Raw genomic sequence first — 21321 nt, forward strand, 5'->3', positions numbered from 1 at the left:
CCTGAGCCTCGGTAGCCTCACGAGCCAGACACTTCCTAAGCTCCATAGCTTGCATCTTCTCGGGAAGGAAATCCAAGTTCAGATTTTTGTTGGACTTCCAGATCATTTAAAAGCAAGAGAAGGTTGTCTCTGAATACTCCTCTTGAGCCTTGTTCCTAGCAGCTTTGACCTCTTGCTCCTTCTCGACAAGAGAATCCTTCCACAATTGGTCCATGTCGGCAATCAACTTTTCTTTCTTAGCTTCAGACTGTTGGAGCTAATCGGCAAGTTTCCCCTCCATCTGGGTTATCCTGAGAGTCAACTCGGTCACTTCCTTCTGTTTGAGCTCCACGGTACTGCGAAGGGTGTTGATCTCTTCATCGTTTGAGGCAATGTTAGCATCCCTAGAGCTAGGAACACACCTAAGGTCCAGTACCTCTTAGCGGACAGCTTCAAGCTCAGAACGAAGGTTGGAGAGCGTAGAAGTACACTCTACAGACCTATCCCAGACATGAGAGACTAGCATCAATGCCTGCAAAAAACATGCATGTGTTAGATAAACATTACAACACAAGTTAAATAGACGAGAAGGGAACTGTGAAGGACTTACACTCTGAATGTCTAAGAGTGACTTTGTGAGAATGGTGTCCGGGTCCTAATTCCTGATCCCATTAAATGTTTTTGTTGTTTGCTTCAGATGCGATGCTCGGTCCATGAAGGTGCTTAAGTTCCGTATAGCAAACTGATGTGGCTTAGATAAAGGAGTAGGCGCAAAACAAGAAGCACCTACATCAGTGAAAATGGGAGGAACTAGTGTAGACAGATATGGCTCTACCTCTGGGACAAAGATAGATGCCAAAAGAATTGGACTACCCGCCAAAGGAGTCAGAGGAGACACCTCCATGACCGACTTAGCCTCAACCCTGGCCCTTTTTGCCGGTCGAATAGAAGGTCTACCTCAGTGGGAGTCGACCTCTGCTGGGTATGGACAAAACCATACATTTCTGAGTCTCCAAAACAAGATCAAATGTTAGAAGGATATTATGTAAAGATGAATCATAAAATAAAGGTGATAAAGTGTCGAACCTTCTGAATGTGATTCAAGTTCAAACGTAGCCTCATCAAAGTTGTCCAAAGCAAGCGATGAGTATGCAGCAGATGCACCCACCTCATCACCCTCATGTCCGGCTAGCACTGGAAAATCGGATACCTCCTCGACAAGAATGGGTCCCGGGGAGTCTATGGCCTTCGCGGGCTCAGAACCATCGTCATCAGGAACATCTGTTATGGTTGGAGGAAACACCCCACCTTCCTAAGGTTCTTTGGAGTAACAAGGCTCTTGACATTCTTCTGCTCAGGGGTCATGGCAATCACTGTCTCTGCCCTAACTATCATATCCTAGGTCGGGAGTGGTTTATAAAAGGACCATACGTGATTAAACTTGGAGTAGTTGGCCTCTGCGTCATTAGTAAAGAAATATTTTTCAGCATATCTAAATGCCTTGCTATTTCTAGAGATCTCTTTGAAGAAGATGTTGGTACCCTTGCTCATATAGTGGTGGAAGTTGAAATACCCCGAGTTGCGCTAAGAAGGGTTTGTCTTTAGGTCAAATAGATAGTGGATCTCGTGAGGCACTGGAGCAGCCCATTTTCTGCGGTGATAGATAATGTACAATGTAGATAAGGCCAAGAGTGCATTAGGAGCCAGTTGAGAAGGACTAATACCAAAATAGTCTGCTATACTTCAAAAGTACGGATGAAGAGGAAGTAGGGCCCCTTACCTAATAATAGAACGTTTCCAAGTGCACATACCCATAGGGGGTCCTCAGCTCTGTCATCTGGACCAGGGATACTGATGGATTCACCTGAGAGGTCAAAGGTCTTCCTCAAGTTCTTTACCTTCTCTTCAGTCATGTCAGAGGCCACCTCCTTGAACCAAACAACCTCATAATAAGCAGGGCGAGGCTTCTCAACAGGTTTCCATATGATCTCACTGGCAAAGGTGGCCCCAGAATCTAATAAACGGAACTCCTTTTGTCATCTCTTCTTTTGTTGCTCAGCTGGCGAGACTGTCTTTCTCTTGGAAGGAGGGCAAACCACCTTAGGATGGAATCTCTGAATGGGATGCTCCAGAGGATGAGTAATATGGCAACAAGAGCCCTCGGTATAATTTGTCGAGAAGAAGATTAATGGCGAACCGGACTAGTATCTCTGTGCGAAGGGCGTTGCAATGGTTCTCGTTCACCTGACCTATCCCACTGAGAAGAATGACTCCGCTCAGGTGTACCTTGGGTGCCTTGGGAACCATGGGGGCGTACTATGCTGAGAAGTAATCTGAGAAGAGCCTGACGAGGAGCGTTGAGTGATATGCCTGGAAATCTGAGGATCATCTTCAAAGGGTTGTCGAGTTGTCTATTTCACTCTCACCATTGGACAATACCTCTTTAAGAAATCTTCCTCATTGAATAAGTATAAAGCGGAACGAGGGAGGATCCTTCTCAACCTTTCCAATAACTCCTAGGGAGTACGCTTACTTACTTACTTGTCCGATGAAGAGGAGCTAGAAATCTGGAACAGAAGAAGAATAAAGATTACAGTTAGTAAATGAACATAATGAAGCCAACGGCTTGGGGCATGTTCATGAACTAAAGAGTAAAAATGATGAAATTAGGAACAAGATTTTATATAGGGGTCGGCCCAGTGAGCCTAAGCATAGGTCGACCACCCCAAGGAAGTAAGCTTCAGAAAAAGTGCCCGAGGACCGTTGAAGTCCCAGAAAAAGAAAATTTTATACTACAAGGAAGACCCCCAAGGAAATCTGCTGAGGTGAAAAAATTATTTTTAGGAACCCAGGTGGTTGACTTATGTTTGGGTCGAGCACCCTGAATCCCTAAAAATTGCCTAAGGCAAGAGGTACTCGACCCATGAGCCCCTAAGTCGGTCGGCCTAGCCCTAATTCTAGGCCTGAAAATCGCCTAAGGGAAGGAAAGGGAGTACTTGGCCTAGGAAATTCTATGGGTGGTCAGCCTAGCCCTAATTCTATGTCTGGAAATTGCCTAAGGGAGGGAAAGGAAATGCTCAACCCACCAAGCTGTAGGGTGGTCAGCCCATCCCAGTTCCTATACCTGAAAATCACACAAGGAGAAGCAGGAGGTACTTAGCCGATAGTAGTATAATAGTAATAGTAGTAGTATTTTTATGACTGTGGACTTTGGTTCAGACCGGGATTTATTTGGACACTCATAGTAACACTTGTAGATTTTCTAAGTTTAACCTATAGTTTAAGAATATTAATTTTAACCTAAGGTCTGATTAATATGACTGATATTGGTGGTGATAAATATTATATTATAAGGTTTAGATAGACCCAATAAGAAAGTGACACTTGTCATGTGTATGTTTAATGATAATTAAGTATTTTTGAGGAATAAGTTTATTAAGAGTATTATTTGAAAATCCTAGGGTCTATCAGCAGCTTTGAAAACGTTATGGGACTTAGTCAAGGCTGTTTACTCAATTCAAATTAAGCTAAAATTGTGTAATTTCGTGTTTAAATATTCAGCGTATGCCGATATATCGCAGCTATAGGGGGCGATATATCGCAGTACGGGGATACGAAAAACACGAAAATTCGCACCTGGCCCAGGAGATATATCGTCTACAGGGGGCGATATATCGCCTCCTTCAGTGCATTTCGAAAGTTTTTGAAAATGTTCTCAATTCAAATCTTTAACCTCTTGATAAGTCCAACATCTTTCTGAACGTGTCTTCAGCCTCTGCTGAACAATAATTCAAATATTTTTCACTTAAAATGCCATTATTTTTATTCAAGTTAAATGAAGATCTTTTCATTCATAAACTCTATAAATAGGACCTAGTGCCCAGCCATTTATTCATTCATCAAACTAAGTTCAGAGGCTGCAAGTTGCTAGGTTATTGTGAGAGTGTAAACACTTGGGTTGGGGATTATATGCTTACCAAACACTTGGGAAGTAAGGTTTATAGCACATTTCGGTTCAAGGTTTAGATTGGTCATAAAAGCATTCAAGGTATTCCAAACTCTAGCTCATTTGGTATTATTTCTCCTTAAGTTCTTGTAGTTTTCTATTCAGCACCCTAACTGTATTCTTTATTCTTGGATAGGAAATCTAAGATCTTGACCATAAGGATTTTGGTAAGTATATTCTTAATGGTATAGTTCTTCCATTCTTTTCATCTCATTCTCTTTAGTTTACTCACCCTTCCATTTATGGTTTTTAGGAGTGTTCCAAATTCCCAAAACTGTTCTCAAATCCCGGTATTTTTGGTAAGGAAAATTGTATAGGATTTATGTGTTATATGATTTGTATGTTATGATAAATGTTATCTTATGATTATGTGTAATGTAATATGCTATAAAATGTATAATTGTAGACTTGGGCATATGACCCGTACAACTAACAAGCCCCAATAAATTATGGGCATATGACTTGCTTAGATAGCAAGCCCCACTAATCTAATGGGCATATGACTTGTTTAGTTTATGGGACCCCAAGTAATAATGGACATTATAGTATGTATGTGACATATGTGTTATGATATGTTTTATGTTACATTATGAAATTTATGTATATGGTTTATGTATTAGATTTTCCTTGCTGGGCATTAGGCTCACTCCTTTTATGTTTATATGTGCAGGAAAATAGCTTTGATGGCGGGAAAGGTTCTGGGTAGTTTGGGCATGTGTATTGAGGCGGAATGGAATCGAAGGGCCAAGAGTTCGATTCGAGGATGAAGTTTCTTTACTTATGGTTTTATGTGTATTTTTCCGCACTTTATTATGTAATCCCTTTTAATTACAATTATGTTATGTTTTGATTTTAAAACAATGGATCCCATATGCTACTTTAAATTTTATGTAAGTTTAACATTTATTTTTACAAGTTTTTAATAAAGTTATGATCATTTCACTTGTAATTTTTATTAAGGATTAGTGTCTATGGATAGTTTTCGTTAATGGTCCAAAGTCTAGAGTAGTTGGGTCATTACAGTTGGTATCAAAGAAACGGTTCCTTCGCATGAAGTTCTCCTCGATACACATACTCAAAGCTCCGAATCTGACCGCCAAGTAAGTATTTAAGTTATAATTATTTTGCTTATGTGTATAGCTAACGATTTTAGTATTTATGTTTTCAGTTAAGTATGAACGGAGCATTAAGCAACGAGGATATCTGGGCCATTAAGGCTTTAAAAAGAATAAGGGAACCAAGAAACACCGTAGGAGCACTAGAAAGAATCACTCGAAGACTGCTTTTGATCCACAAAGAAATAGGTCACCTTCAAGTGTCTAAGGAAATCATGATTAGAGCAAAGGAAAAATATGTATTAGTAATTACACTGTTTAGAGATTTTCATCCTGTAATAGCAGCCTTAGAGGAAATATGGGAAACAATGGATGATGAAGACGAACTGCTAGTAGCAATGCGATATTACTTTCTCTTAGTTAGGTTCGCTGCTAAATCAGAATTTCAGTTTACAAATGAGCAAAAACATAGGATTTTTACAAACCTTCCTAGAGGACATTTTGAGGCACATGATAATGAAGATTATGAAGAACTAGATGATGATATGCTAGATGATGGATCGGATGTAGAAGATCCTGATTTTTAGAATAATTAGTTTTCATTGTTTGTTTTATTTATTTCTTTGTTTTATGGTTGTAATAAGTGAAAAACTTTTTTTCCAAATTAATATCATGTTATTTTGTTATCATGTATGAGTTTGATTTTATTTTCGCAATCATTATAAATAATAAATAAAATAAATAATGACTAAGTTCGGTGAGGGTGGATACAAATCAATGAACCAAGTTTCTATATTGAGAGTTATGGGGCCATAGTAGTGGGAACGATTTTACTAATCTCAGCCCTCCCTCAATATAGTTAACTTTGGAACAAAGATGAGTTTCGAGCTTGAGAATTAAGTCATATAGGATAATTAGAAACAGACTTAGAAAATAAAGATGGCTTGTTTTTCTAAGTACAGAAACCCACTCTAATAAATAAAGAAGACTTATAAAATTTTCATAACAAGTCATAATCAATAGGTTTGAGATATGTTTGTTTTAGAATAAGTTTTTCCTTAGAGCCTATTAGGTAAAGTTCTAACATGTTTCTTTCAACTATTAGAACTCTGCTACGATGTCGCTCCGAAGATCTGCACCCACCAACGAAAACACCTCCAATGCTGTTCCAGCAAGCAATGAAGCCCCTCCAGTTCGCAGAAGGGGAGTGTGTGGTACTACTAGCCGCAATGTACCGGCACCACCAGCTGAAAACACTGCAGAGATCACCAGACTGCGACAATAAGTCGAGGAACTTCTGCAGCAACAACGACAACAGGCTCAACCTCAGACTCAGACTCAGCCTCCGCCTCAGCCGCAGCCACAACAAATGGCTTCAGCATCCCAACAAGTTGGACCATATGGGGGATGGCCAGTGGAAAATTATGCGTCGTATCCGGTATAGCACATGGAGCCAGTGTATGAGAGGTTCCGCAAACAGCACGCTCCAAACTTCGAAGGGACTACAGACCCCTTTGAGGCAGAAGAATGGCTAAGGAATGTGGAGCCAATTCTGACGCACATGAATCTCAGTAATGCGGACCGTATATCCTGCGTCTCGTCATTGCTCAAGAAGGATGCCAGGATATGGTGGGACTTGGTCCAGCAATCGCATGATGTTGCCACCATGACATGGACTCGATTTGTGGAGCTGTTCCACAAGAAGTACTACAATTCGGCTATACTCGCTTCAAGAGTTGAGGAGTTCTCCAACTTGAAGAAAGGAAATTTATCGGTGGCAGAGTATGCTCGTTAGTTCGACTGCTTAGCTAAGTTCGCATCTGAGATGGTTCCAACCGATTTTCTGAGGGTAAACAAGTTTGTTAGAGGACTTCGACCGAAGATAGAGATGGGGGTTAAGCTAGCAAACCCGGGAAATACTACATATGCCGACGTTCTTGAGACGACAATAGAAGTAGAGAGGTTGCAGGCTAATGTAAGTAAAGAGGAAGCCAGTAAGCCTGAACCTAGACAGTAGAGTCAACCTCAAACCAGTCAGAACAACAACTATAATGGCAACAATCAGTCAGGCAACAATGGTAACGGTCAGAAGAGAAGGCATCCTGACAACGAGCAATCTGACAGCGATAAGAGGGCACGAACAAATAATGGGGGAAATAGGCCGGGCTACGTGGAATACCTGCCATGTGCTAAGTGTCAGAAGAAACATCCTAGAGAATGTCACGCAAACACCAAGGAATGTTTTAACTATGGTCAGGAAGGACACCAAAAAAGTAATTGTCCTCGGCGCAAGCGAGAAGGGAAGAAGGACGACAAGATGGTTCCAGCTAGGGTTTTTGCCTTAACCCAAGGAGAGGCTGATGATAGCAATAAGGTGGTCACAGATCAGGTTTCTATCCTCAATAACATATGCTCTGTATTATTTGATTCAGGAGCCACTCGTTCGTATATTTCATTAGGAATGATAGAAAAACTAGACAAACCTTGTGAAAGATTTAGAACTAGGTTTGTAACCAAGTTGCCTTCGGGCAAAGTAGTTCTATCATCCCAGATAGTACGAGGCATACCAATCAAGATACAGGACATAGAACTAGAAGGAGACCTGATAGAACTGGTGGTCAAGGACTTCGACGTAATACTAGGCATGGATTGGCTAGCACGGCAAGGCGCAACCATCGACTGTAAATGCAAGAAGGTGATGTTCGAGACTCCTGACGGCCAGAAACTATGCTTCATGGGACAAGCTTCAGGATTACGTACCCCATTGGTATCATGTCTCAAATCTCAAAGAATGATGGAAAAGGGATGTCAAGCGTTCTTAGCCAGCATCACGGATGTGGTAAAGGATACACCGCTTAAGGTTGGAGACGTCCGTATTGTACGAGAATTCCCAGAGGTATTTCCCGACGAATTGCCAGGATTGCCGCCAACTCGGGAAATTGACTTCACAGTAGAATTAGTACCGGGCACCGAGCCTGTCTCTAAGGCACCATACAGGATGGCACCTACGGAACTCAAGGAGTTAAAGACTCATCTACAAGAACTCCTAGACTTGGGTTTTATTAGGCCGATCCATTCGCCATGGGGAGCTCCGATGCTATTCGTGAAGAAGAAGGATGGAAGTATGCGGATGTGTATAGACTATCGCGAGCTGAACAAGGTAACGATTAAGAACAAGTACCTGCTACCCCGGATCGATGACTTGTTTGATCAACTCCGAGGTGCGACTGTATTGTCAAAGATAAATATACGATCCGGGTATCATCAAATCAGGGTAAAGGGAGAAGATATTCCTAAGACAGCCTTTAGAACTCGTTATGGACATTACGAGTTCTTGGTTATGTCCTTTGGTCTTACTAACGCACCAGCCGCGTTTATGGACTTAATGAATAGGGTCTTCAAGGACTACTTAGATAAATTCGTCGTTGTGTTCATCGACGATATCTTAGTATACTCCAAGGATGAAGTAGAGCACAAGGAACATTTGAGGTTGATTTTGACGCGATTGAAGGAACATCAACTCTACGCCAAGTTCAAGAAATGCGAATTTTGGCTATCGCAAGTGGTGTTCCTTGGGCACATTATATCAAAAGACAGAGTTGCAGTAGACCCATCAAAGATAGAGGCCGTGAAGGATTGGCCCAGACCAAAAAACACATCTGAAGTAAGAAGCTTTCTAGGGTTAGCAGGTTATTATAGGAAGTTCATAGAGGGCTTTTCTAAGATAGCCACTCCGCTCACCAACCTGACCCAGAAACAACAAAGATTTAACTGGAATGATAAGTGTGAAGAAAGCTTCCAGTTGCTTAAGGATAAGCTTTGCTCAGCACCAGCACTCTGTGTACCGACACCCGACGATAAGTTCGTAGTCTACTGCGATGCATCAAATCAAGGATTGGGTTGCTTGCTGATGCAAAATGATAAGGTGATAGCCTACGCCTCACGACAATTGAAGGAGTACGAGCAGCGCTATCCAACTCACGATATGGAGTTGGCAGCGGTGGTCTTTGCATTAAAATTATGGCGCCATTATCTTTATGGAGAACGGTGCGAGATTTATACAGACCACAAGAGTTTAAAATACTTGTTTACTCAGAAGGAACTCAACATGAGGCAGTGCAGGTGGTTAGAATTAGTGAAGGATTACGACTACGAAATCCTATACCACCCGGGGAAGGCAAACGTAGTTGCTGATGCGCTTAGTAGGAAAAGTTATGGAAATTTAGCAGCTTTAGCCAGAATAGAAAAGCCGCTATAGCAGGAGCTGATCAGTGCAGGAATAGAAATAGTTGTAGGCAAGCTGGCTAACTTGTCTATCCAGTCAAATCTGCTAGAAGACATACGGATTGGTCAGAGACATGATGACACACTAGCAGCACATATGGATGCAGTCAGAGAAGGCAAGGCCATAGATTTCTCAATATCTAGTCAAGGTTTATTGAGATATAAGGATCGGGTATGCGTGCCGAATGATCAAAGTATTAAGAAGACAATTCTAGAAGAAGCACACAGTACCCCATACTCAGTTCATCCAAGGTCTACCAAGATGACTCAGGACATCAAGGCAATCTATTGGTGGCCAGGGATGAAGAAGGACATAGCAAAGTTTGTGTCCAAGTGTCTTATATGCCAGCAAGTGAAAGCAGAGCATCAACGGCCTGCAGGCTTATTGCAACCTCTTAGCGTACCAGAATGGAAGTGGGACGATATAGCTATGGACTTCGTGACAGGTTTGGCAAGGACAAATAAGTAGCATGATTCCACTTGGATAGTAATAGATAGACTAACCAAGTCGACTCATTTCCTGCCTGTTAATACTTCATACACGGCAGACCAATATGCAGACATCTACGTCCTAGAGATAGTACGGTTGCATGGAATCCCCAAGACAATAGTGTCAGATAGAGGATCGGTGTTTACATCGAGATTTTGGGGAAGTTTACAGCAAGATATGGGTACTAATTTAAGTCTTAGTACAGCTTTTCATCCTCAGACAGACGGGCAGTCCGAGCGTACGATTCAGATTTTAGAAGATATGCTACGCGCATGTGTACTTGATTTCGAAGGATCATGGAATAAGTACTTGCCGCTGATAGAGTTCTCCTACAACAATAGCTACCAGTTAATGATTGGGGATGGCACCTTATGAGTTACTATATGGAAGAAGGTGCTGATCACCGTTGCACTGGGATGAGGTAGGAGAAAGGCAGCTTCTAGGTCCCGAAGCTGTTAGACAAGCTTAAGAAGCAGTAGCGCTTATTAGATAGCGTATGCTTGCTGCTCAAAGCCGTCAAAAAAGCTATGCGGATGCCAAGCGACACGATGTGGAATTCAAAGTCGAAGATCAAGTCTTCTTGAAGATATCTCCTATGAAAGGTGTAAAGAGGTAGAAAAAAGGCAAGCTTACTCCTTGGTTTATAGGTCCTTTTGAGATATTGGACAAAGGGGAGCAGTTGCGTATAGACTAGCCCTACCGCCAGCACTAGCAGATAGTCACAACTTGTTCCACATCTCGATGCTATGTAAATATGTGTCAGACCCATCTCACGTCCTCAAGTATGATACGATAGCACTCCAAAAAGACTTGAGTTACGAGGAACGACCGGTTAGCATCCTGGATAGGGGGATGAAGCAATTACGGAACAAGAGCATTCCTATAGTCAAAGTCCTATGGAGTAATAGTTCTGAACGAGAGGCAACGTGGGAGTTGGAGGAGGACATGCAAGACCGATATCCGGAGTTATTTGGTAAGTAAATTTCGAGGATGAAATTCTTTTTAGTAGCTAGTTAGATAGTAGTATAATAGTAATAGAAGTAGTATTTTTATGACTGTGGACTTTGGTTCAGACCGGGATTTATTCGGACACTCATAGTAACACTTGTAGATTTTCTAAGTTTAACCTATAGTTTAAGAATACTAATTTTAACCTAAGGTCTGATTAATATGACTGATATTGGTGGTGATAAATATTATATTATAAGGTTTAGATAGACCCAATAAGAAAGTGACACTTGTCATGTGTATGTTTAATGATAATTGAGTATTTTTGAGGAATAAGTTTATTAAGAGTAATATTTGAATATCCTAGGGTCTATCAGCAGCTTTGAAAACGTTAGGGAACTTAGTCAACGCTGTTTACTCAATTCAAATTAAGCTAAAATTGTGTAATTTCGTGTTTAAATATTCAGCGTATGCCTATATATCGCAGCTATAGGGGGCGATATATCGCAGTACGGGGATACGGAAAACATGAAACTTCGCACGATTGCCTCGGGCATTCTGGCCCAGGCGATATATCGCCTACAGGGGGCGATATATTGCCTCCTTCAGTGCATTTTGAAAGCTTTTGAAAATGTTCTCAACTCAAATCTTTAACGTCTTGATAAGTCCAGCATCTTTCTGAACGAGTCTTCAGCCTCTGCTGAACGATAATTCAAATATTTTTCCCTTAAAATGCCATTATTTTTATTCAAGTTAAATGAAGATCTTTTCATTCATAAACTCTATAAATAGGACCTAGTACCCAGCCATTTATTCATTCATCAAACTAAGTTCAGAGGCTGCAAGTTGCTAGGTTATTGTGAGAGTGTAAACACTTGGGTTGGGGATTTTAAGCTTGATCATTATAAGCTTACCAAACACTTGGGAAGTAAGGTTTATAGGATATTTCGGTTCAAGATTTAGATTGGTCATAGAAGCATTCAAGGTATTCCAAACTCTAGCTTAATGGTATCAGCACCCTAACTTTATTCTTTATTCTTGGATAGGAAATCTAAGATCTTGAACATAAGGTTTTTGGTAAGTATATTCTTAATGGTATAGTTCTTCCATTCTTTTCATCTCATTCTCTTTAGTATACTCACCCTTCCATTTATGGTTTTTAGGAGTGTTCCAAAGTCCCAAAACTGTTCTCATATCCCAATATTTTTGGTAAGGAAAATAGGATAGGATTTATGTGTTATATGATTTATATGTTATGATAAATGTTATCTTATGATTATGTGTTATGTAATATGCTATAAAATGTATAATTGTAGACTTGGGCATATGACCCGTACAACTAATAAGCCCCAATAAATTATGGGCATATGACTTGGTTAGCTAGCAAGCCCCACTAATCTAATGGGCATATGACTTGTTTAGTTTATGGGACCACAAGTAATAATGGCCATTATAGTATGTATGTGACATATGTGTTATGATATGTTTTATGTTACATTATGAAATTTATGTATATGGTTTGTGTTAGATTTTCCTTGTTGGGCATTAGGCTCACTCCTTTTATGTTTATATGTGAAGGAAAATAGCTTTGATGGCGGGAAAGGTTCTTGGTAGTTTGGGCATGTGTATTGAGGCGGAATGGAATCAAAGGGCCGAGAGTTCGATTCGAGGATGAAGTTTCTTTTCTTATGGTTTTATGTGTATTTTTCCGCACTTTATTATGTAATCCCTTTTAATTACAATTATGTTATGTTTTGATTTTAAAACAATGGGATCCCATATCCTACTTTAAATTTTATGTAAGTTTAACATTTATTTTTACAAGTTTTGAATAAAGTTATGATCATTTCACTTGTAAGTTTTATTAAGGATTAGTGTCTATGGATAGTTTTTGTTAATGGTCCAAAGTCTAGAGTAGTTGGGTCATGACATTTTAATATATAGATAAGTGTTTAATTATGTTATTTATAGTTGATTATTTAACACATTTCAATACTTATAAATTTGTGTTATACTACACTTTAGTATAACACTTTTTTTGTGTTATACTACACTTTAGTATAACACATTTTTTGTGTTATACTATACTTTAGTATAACACATTTTTTCTGTTATACTACACTTTAGTATAACACAACAAATGCTCTCCATTCTACATCACTTTTTATGCAATCCGGCTTTAAGGCTAGTCATTCACTCTCATTTTTTGCATTGATAATATCCTTTACAAGTCTAGACTTGCCAGCTCTCCATAGTTCTGCCATCATTTCAAAGCACATCTTTTTTTGCCAATCATCATGTAAGTCATATTGTGCCTACAATAGAATCTGGAATAATATATTATATGTTTAAGTGTAGAGCTGAATAAATATAAAAAAAAAATAGACTCATAAAAGTTGTAATTCTACCTGAATAGATGCCCAAAGAACATCTCTCATAATTGGTGAAACTTTCCTCCAATCTGAAATAGCGTAAGGAACAACCTCTCGCACAAGAGCGCCCACAAAAGAAGAAAATTGCACTGAGTTAGTACCAACTGGTTGCCCTTTTTCATTCCAATTTATTATCCTTAAGTCATTGTTCCTCTTGGTAAGATTGCCAATACAGTTTTTCCCCTTGTCTTCTTGGCTAAGTTCATTACATTCGCATCTACATCTTGAGGTATTTCTTCAATCTCAGTTTGATTTGCCTCATCAGTTGTTTTTTGTAATCTAACAGATTTTCTAAGAGGTTATTAAAGTTCTATCTCAGCCACTTCTTCACATTCTGCAACAACAACTTCTTCACATTGTGCAACATCCCCTTCTTCAAATTCTACACCAACCCTTTCCTCATCAGCTATCTCTTCATGTTCCTCCATTACTCCCTTTTCACAAACACTATCAACTACCTTATCTACTTCATAATTAAGAGATCGTCTAGTTTTTGAACTTCCAAGTGACATCTCCATGTCTTCCACATCATCATTTGGATCTGGCTCTGTATTATAGACCATACGACGAGTTGCTGCTCTAGTACTAAGAGTAGGTGGTGAGTCAATTACAACTCTAACAGGTGCAGAAAACCTACGAAGAGCACTCTTTTTCTTTAAAACGGGGCTTCCAAGCAACATATCGTCATAATCAGCTTGAGTCTTCAATGATGCTTTTCGCTTTTTGGCCACAAAATTGCATAAAGCACCTGGACGAAGGTGTTTTTTTGGAGATCTTCGTAATGTACTCATTTTTCAAGTTCAAATTGCTGTAGTATAAAAAGAAAGATAACATAAGAATATAAATCAGAAATGCGGATCACCAAAGAGTAATAAACATACACCAAAACCATAAAACCAGAATTATTTCATTCAAATTAAAATAAAATCATAAAGTACACCATAGAGAGTAATAAAACCAGATTTGTTTCATTCAACAAAAGAGTAATAATACACCCAAATTACATACAAAAAGTATAAGGAGAATTGTTTCATTCAAAGTACATAAGAAATAACAGGAAACTCAATTTTCTTCATTGGATTCAAGTCCAAAACACCCTCTATTTGAATCCTTTAAAGCTATATACCAATTACTTGACTCATTCACCCTTGCATAAAAAGCTTTTTTCACTTGTGAAGCTAATACAAATGGATCCCTAATGGATTGAGCTTGTCCTATATTAAAATTTACAAGCGTATAGAACTCTGACTTCTTAACACCCATTCGAATATTCGCCCAATCGCACCAAAACAATGGCACCTTAAAAGTACGATAATCAAGCATAATTACATCCTTGATAACACCAAAATACTCTTCTTTATCATTCAATTGCCCACTGTCATGTGCTTCCAAGTATACACCGTTGTTTTGAGTTGTTTTTTCAGCTCCTTTTTTATGGAATCGAATTCCATTAATCATGTAGCCTTTGTAGGAAGTGACATCGCGACTTGGACCTTTAGCCATTTGAGCTAACATGTCATCTACTTTGATCATGTTTGAAATCTGAAAATAAAAATATACTTGTAAGAAATTTGTACACTAAAACAAAACGTAAACTTTTATCTTGGCAACAGAATACAACCTTTTCATAAAACCATAACGGGAACCCTTCAGAATGTCGATTCCACAACAAAGTTTGATTGTTATTCAGATTTGAGTGTCTTTATTTCAGCTCATCCATATGGACATTGAGAAATGGTTCTACAATATCCGAGTTAAACAACACATACCGATGCACTACTTCCAAGTTCAATCGGTCAAGCTCAAAGCACTCTGCTGCTGATAGTGGATTTTCTTCTAGTACTGTACTATCTTGATCATCATTTTGCTTTAAAAATGTTTCACAAAAGTGTACACATTCAACAGCAAGATAGCGATTTGCAATACATCCTTCTAGCAGTGCATAATTTGCTACAAATCCTTTCAATACTTTCATATATCTCTCAAAATGGTACATCCATCGAAATTGCACCGGACCACAAAGTCTAACTTCTCGTGCTAAATGAACAACCAAGTGAATCATTGGATCAAAGAAAGAAGGAGGGAAATATTCTTCTAGTTGACAAAGAATTTCAAAGGCTTCTAGTTCCAATTTCATAATTTGCTCCTTATCAACCACACGCTGACACAATCCATGGAAAAACTTAGAGAGCCGAAGAATTGTCTCTCTACAACCTTCTTCCATTAAACCCCTTATAGCAATAGGCAATAGTTGTTGCATAATCACATGACAATCATGAGACTTAAGTCCTGTCAGCTTCTGTTCCTCCACATCTACACAGTTTCTAATGTTAGAGCTATATCCATAAGGCAATTTCAAGTTAAATAGCCTCTCACAAAGCAACTTCTTATCAGATTTTGATAGAGTGTCAGCTGCAGCAGGAAGATGAGTAACACCATTTTCTTCATACGGATGGAGATGAGGCATAATTCCCATCTCTGTCAAATCTAATCTCGAGTTGTAGTGATCTTTAGAATTTCCTTTGTAATCCAGCAATGTGTTAAGTATGCTTTAACAAACATTCTTTTCAACATGCATAACATCAAGGTTATGACGAACAACTAATATTTCCTAATAAGGCAGCCTAAAAAAAATAGAATGTTTCTTCTAGATTTGTTCTGTGTCTATACCACAACTCCTCTTTTTTCCCTTTCCAAAGTCATTAGTCACTTTGCTTAACTGCTCAGCTACTTCAACATCTGTCAATATAATTGGACATTGTGGTGCTCTTTCCCTTGCCCTAGCTGTTTTATATTTCTTCTTTCTATACCGGTGTTCTTGTGGTAGAAATCGAATATGATTGCAAAAGGACATCTTTTTGCTATGCTTCAACCAAACAACATTTGAGTGCTCGCCACAAACAGGACAACCATACTTCCCTTTAGTCGCACATCCAGCTAAGTTTCCATAAGCTGGAAAATCATTTATGGTCCATAGCAACATGGCCCTTAAATTAATAAACTTCTTTGTAGAAATATCATATGTATAAACACCATTCCATAATTCAAGTAACTCATCTATTAAGGGCTCTAAGTAAACATCTATGTAATTCCCGGGTTGTTTAGGTCCAGGAATCAACATAGATAGAAAGGTAAATTGATCCTTCATGCACAATGCAGGTGGCAGATTATATACAATGAGCATTATAGGCCAACAACTATACGTAGAACTCATATTTTTGTAAGGATTGATCCCATCAGCGGGAAGTCCTAATCCAAGGTTGTTAGGTTCAAGTTGAAAATCTGGCCATCTCTCATAAACTGCATCCCAAGCCTCTGAATCTACCGGGTGCCGCATTTTCCCGTCTGTTTTTTTATTGGTTTAATGCCATTTTAAGCTTAAAGTCTCTTTTGTCTGTTCATTTTGCTTCCATCTTGGATATTGACAAATGGGACATACTTGGGCATTAGCATTATCTTTAGTAAACAAACAACAATCGTTGACACAAGCATGGATATGCTTATAGCTCAGATCAAACATCTTTAGAAACTTTTTAACTGCATGCATTGATGTCAGTAGGAGATTGTCTTTCTGCAATATTTCTTTGATCATCTCCAACATCTCACTAAAGCCAACATCTGAGATTCCATGCTTTGTTTTTAGATTACACAACCCAACGATAGAAGAAATTTTTCTATACTTTGAACAACCTTCATACAATGGAGATTCAACATCTGCTAATAGACTCTGAAAATCAGCATCATTGTTATCGTCACCAAAATCATTGGCGTTACTTGAAAATACTCCCGCTGCCCGAAATAAATCATATTCAAAACTTGTGTTTGTCGTGCTGCTTTGGACTGGATCTTCCCCATGATGAAACCATGTTTTGTAAGATTGGTCCATGCCCCACAAAACTAAGTGTTCGACAACTTCGTCTGAAAGTTGATGTCTTAGATTGTGACATTTGTTGCATGGACAAAGAATCTTGGCTGGAAATCCAAGATTCATCATGGCTGTCTTAACAAACTCCCTAGCTTTTTGCTCATATTCCACCGTTGCTCTACAATTTTAGAGCATACGTCAATAATCAAACACTGACACTTAAACTTATACCCAAAATAAACTATATGATTTTGGTTACTAACCTCTTAAGATGGATCCAACTTTTATCCATCTCCAATGAATTTGAATTTGATGTTGTTCTCTTAATAAAATCTTGTTTTTTGTCTGGGTTTAACAACTGTTAGACAAGACAATCACATTATTTGCGGTTGTAATTTCAGGGTCATGACAAGGTCATTAACACACATGCTTTTGAAAGAAAACATGCCTTGGTTGAATTTCAGGTCATCTTAAAAGAGAATTTCAGGTCATACCAGTTAAAAAGATCCTTTTCTTCAGTTAAATATCCTATTTTTTCTATTTATCCTATTTTTGATCATATTAGTTTTGGAGACCCTGGATTTACAAAATTGTTTTGGTTTTAATTGATTAATTAATTAATTGATTATTATTAGGATATGGTTTTGGTTTAAACTAATTAAATATTTTTGGAAGATTGTTAAAAAAAATGAATAAAATTAAAAAAAAGGAGATTATACAACTAATAAATTAATTTAATAGTATTATAGATATTATTATTATACGGTTTGAATCATTTTTTTGTTGATTAAGACAATATTAAAGATAATAAATAGTAAAATATTATGTACAATTTCTGAATGTGTAAATTACTTTTGTTTTTGTGGCTTGAAAAGCTTGTTTGCATTTTATTATGGAGATTTCTGTTGAAATCAGTACGGCAAAGTGAGTTTCACTTATTTTAGATAGATTTTCCTTCAATTGAAAACCTTATAGAAATTTTTGAGGAACCAAAAAGTAGAGAGAACTACTGAAATTCCTCATTATTAATTAATAGACAATGCTGGTATAGACCAAAACCCTAAATATTACAAGGTTGAGTTAGATTGAGAGACTCCCCTTTCCCAAAGATTGCCAAATTCTTCTCTAAGTAAATCTCACTCTCTATCTACAATATCTTCCAAACCTAACAGCCCAGAATACTTCTAACACAAGTCTACAATATCTACTCAAGAGATTCTAGTGTTGTTTTTAATTTAAAAATCAGATTCTAAAATGGTAGCCACTAACTAATTGGGTTTGGATCAAGGACAAGATTTTAGCTTGGGTTATGGAAATTTTGTTATGGCAATTAAATCTAATATATACATATGGAAATAATGAAAACAATACGACTAAATGAAAAATCTAATCTGTACATATAATGAAAAATCTAATCTATACATATAAAAGCTTACCTAACCATCTATCAATACCAAGTCAAAAAATTCAAACAACACACAATAAGTTTTCTTCCTTATATCACCGCAGCACACAAACAAATTTTCCAGAACCTACTTCTCTAATACACACAAGTTTTCAAACTTTCGTTATCACCGCGACACACAATTTTAATCTCAAAACCTACTTCTCTATGGATGAATATTTAAGATATTCAAACTCCTCAAACATTTTTAAGATATTAATAATAAGAGTTAAAATAACAAATTCCGTACCTCTTGCAAATTAACTTTGCAATGCTCCTTGCCAATTCGATCCACAACCTAAAGAATATAATCAATACCTAAAAGATTAATACAAAAATAAAATTTGTCAATAGATATTAAAATCGCCTTTGAAATCCAAAATTTATCTAATTCGATCTTAAAATTTGGGGATAAAATATATACACACATTAATGCATGTCCCTCTACAACGTTATATCAATGCATGCATGCCTTGTATAAATTGAGTATCTCTATGAAATTGTTGAATTTGAAGCTAAAATTTGCCAAGATTGTGGCATTATTAATTCAAATTGTCTTGTCTTAGCTAGTATTGTTAATGTGGATTTCAAATTGTTATAATAATGATGTTAGTAGTGACATTAGTCTGGACCACTACTACTGAATGGATACAAAGAATATCATTTCTATTAACAAGTTATAGACTGGTAGACATGGAGAAACAAAAGTACTTACTACTTGTAAATGGAGGGAAGCTTCTTGGTCTTCTTGTAGTAACATGAAAGTCTATGAATCCTACTCTCAACCAAAATCAATCGACTTGTTCCTCTCTAGATGCTTCCTAATAGAGACTGCCTTCTTAATAAGATGGTACAGATCTTCAGGAATTTCAGGGGCAAGACCTAACAAACAAAACCAGTTTTATAAAAACAAAGAAATCCAATCAACCAAGACATATAGATAAGACATCGCCCAACCAAAGGCTACATGCCCTTATCATTCAATAACCGTATTAAGATACTCAAACAAGAAAAACAACCAGCTTAATTACACTATTATCCCAATTACCCAAAATTAAACAAATGAAAAACCATAAAAATTAATGATTCCCTTCACTCATTCACTTGTATCAGCATACATAAAATAATTTCTATTTAAGAAAGCCACTGTGTGGAATAATTAGAGTAAACATATCTTTCTAGTGTTGTTAGAAAGCTGGCTTATAAAGTTAGTTATGGTAGTTATATCCTACATATTGTATAAATGTTCCAGCTGTCTTATAAAGCTAGTTGGGTATTGTGAGGAAGAAAAAAAACTCAAGAGAAGAAGAGTGAAAACAGAGAAAAAAAGTTGAGATGTGATATTCATTCTTGCAAGGTTGAGTTCTGTAATCGTGTGTGTTCTTTCTTACTTTCTTTTCTGGTTTCTTGCTTTGATCATAAGGTGTTTGTGTGTGTTGTTCAATTTTGGTAGTGCAACAACAAACCAGAGTTTGGGGGCTGCGTGATCCTGAGGAGTCTATGCATTTGCAAAGAGACAATACTAATCCTAGACAAGATGCTTAGCATGTCCTATTGTATTTTGTACAGGCTTAGATCTAGCAGTGTTTGTCAAACTAAATATTATACTACACATTTCCATATATGGTTTGGTACTCTCATGTTTATGCGTGATCACAGTTATATTCTGTGAAGTTAACAACGACAGTATGAATCATTAACCAAGAGACAAAGAGAGTGATTGTGCTTACAAAGAGAATTAACTTGGTTGATGAGCCACTTCCAAAATGTGCTTTTGCTAATATATAGATATAGGCTTCCTCTTAAGCTACTAAATATCTAGTGATCAGGAGGCTGAACTTAATTATCAATGGAATGCACAATTTACTTAATGATTGTGCTTATTGAGTATGATAATTAGAGCCTACAAAGATAATAACTCAAGGGAAATTTTAATAACTATTCAATTTCCTCCTCTCTTTTTTTTTTCATCTAATTTTTTATTGTAGAGAATAGAGCATTGTTATTTATGTTTTATTGTTCCCATAAACTATTATAATTCATTTAATACACCAGCGGTTAAGAATTATATTCTTTTTGCTATAGATGTTTTTTTATAAATTGTAAGGTGTTATAATAAAATGGTTTAAATTGAGCAAAATGGATTGACAATATATCAAGAACAAACTGAACAAAGTACTTATTGATAGACTAGGGAAAGAACTTCTCGAAATAAATAAGGTGTTAAGGAAAAATCAAAGATAAATGTGACTTGTTTGGGAAAAAAATAATAATAATAGAAGTCCTGAAGAAATTCTCTCACAAAGCTAGTTCTCACAAATGTCATTTTCAAGCATATCTTCATTACAATATTTTTCCATTCAGAACAGGTGTTATACATTCTCAATGTGCATAGAAGTGCCAAAAAAAAGCATCAAACCAACTTTTTAAATCTGTTTTAGGGACAATAAAAATAGAAAGTGGAAGTATACATTCCAAAAAAAAATCACCATATTCCATTACACCAATTGATTATATATTTAGATAGGAAATAACTTGGCTTAAAATACACACTATATAATGCATAATCCAAATGCAATGACAAATGATGCCAAAGAAATTACTGTAGTTTCCACTGTCTTTTTACTAATTTCTTGTATTTTTAATACTTGAATGGAGAAAAAGAGAAAATCTGGTAGAAAGAACTTCAATCTTGCACATGCCTACTGTTGGGTTTGTTTCACCAAATCCCAACAACTTTAACTATTTCATTTAAACCTCCAATTGTTTTCAAACAGTTCTTTTTTTTTTTTGGGCAACTAATTCAAATATGGCTAAG

Source organism: Humulus lupulus, chromosome 7 (assembly GCF_963169125.1).
Source record: "Humulus lupulus chromosome 7, drHumLupu1.1, whole genome shotgun sequence".
Taxonomy (NCBI): Eukaryota; Viridiplantae; Streptophyta; class Magnoliopsida; order Rosales; family Cannabaceae; genus Humulus; species Humulus lupulus.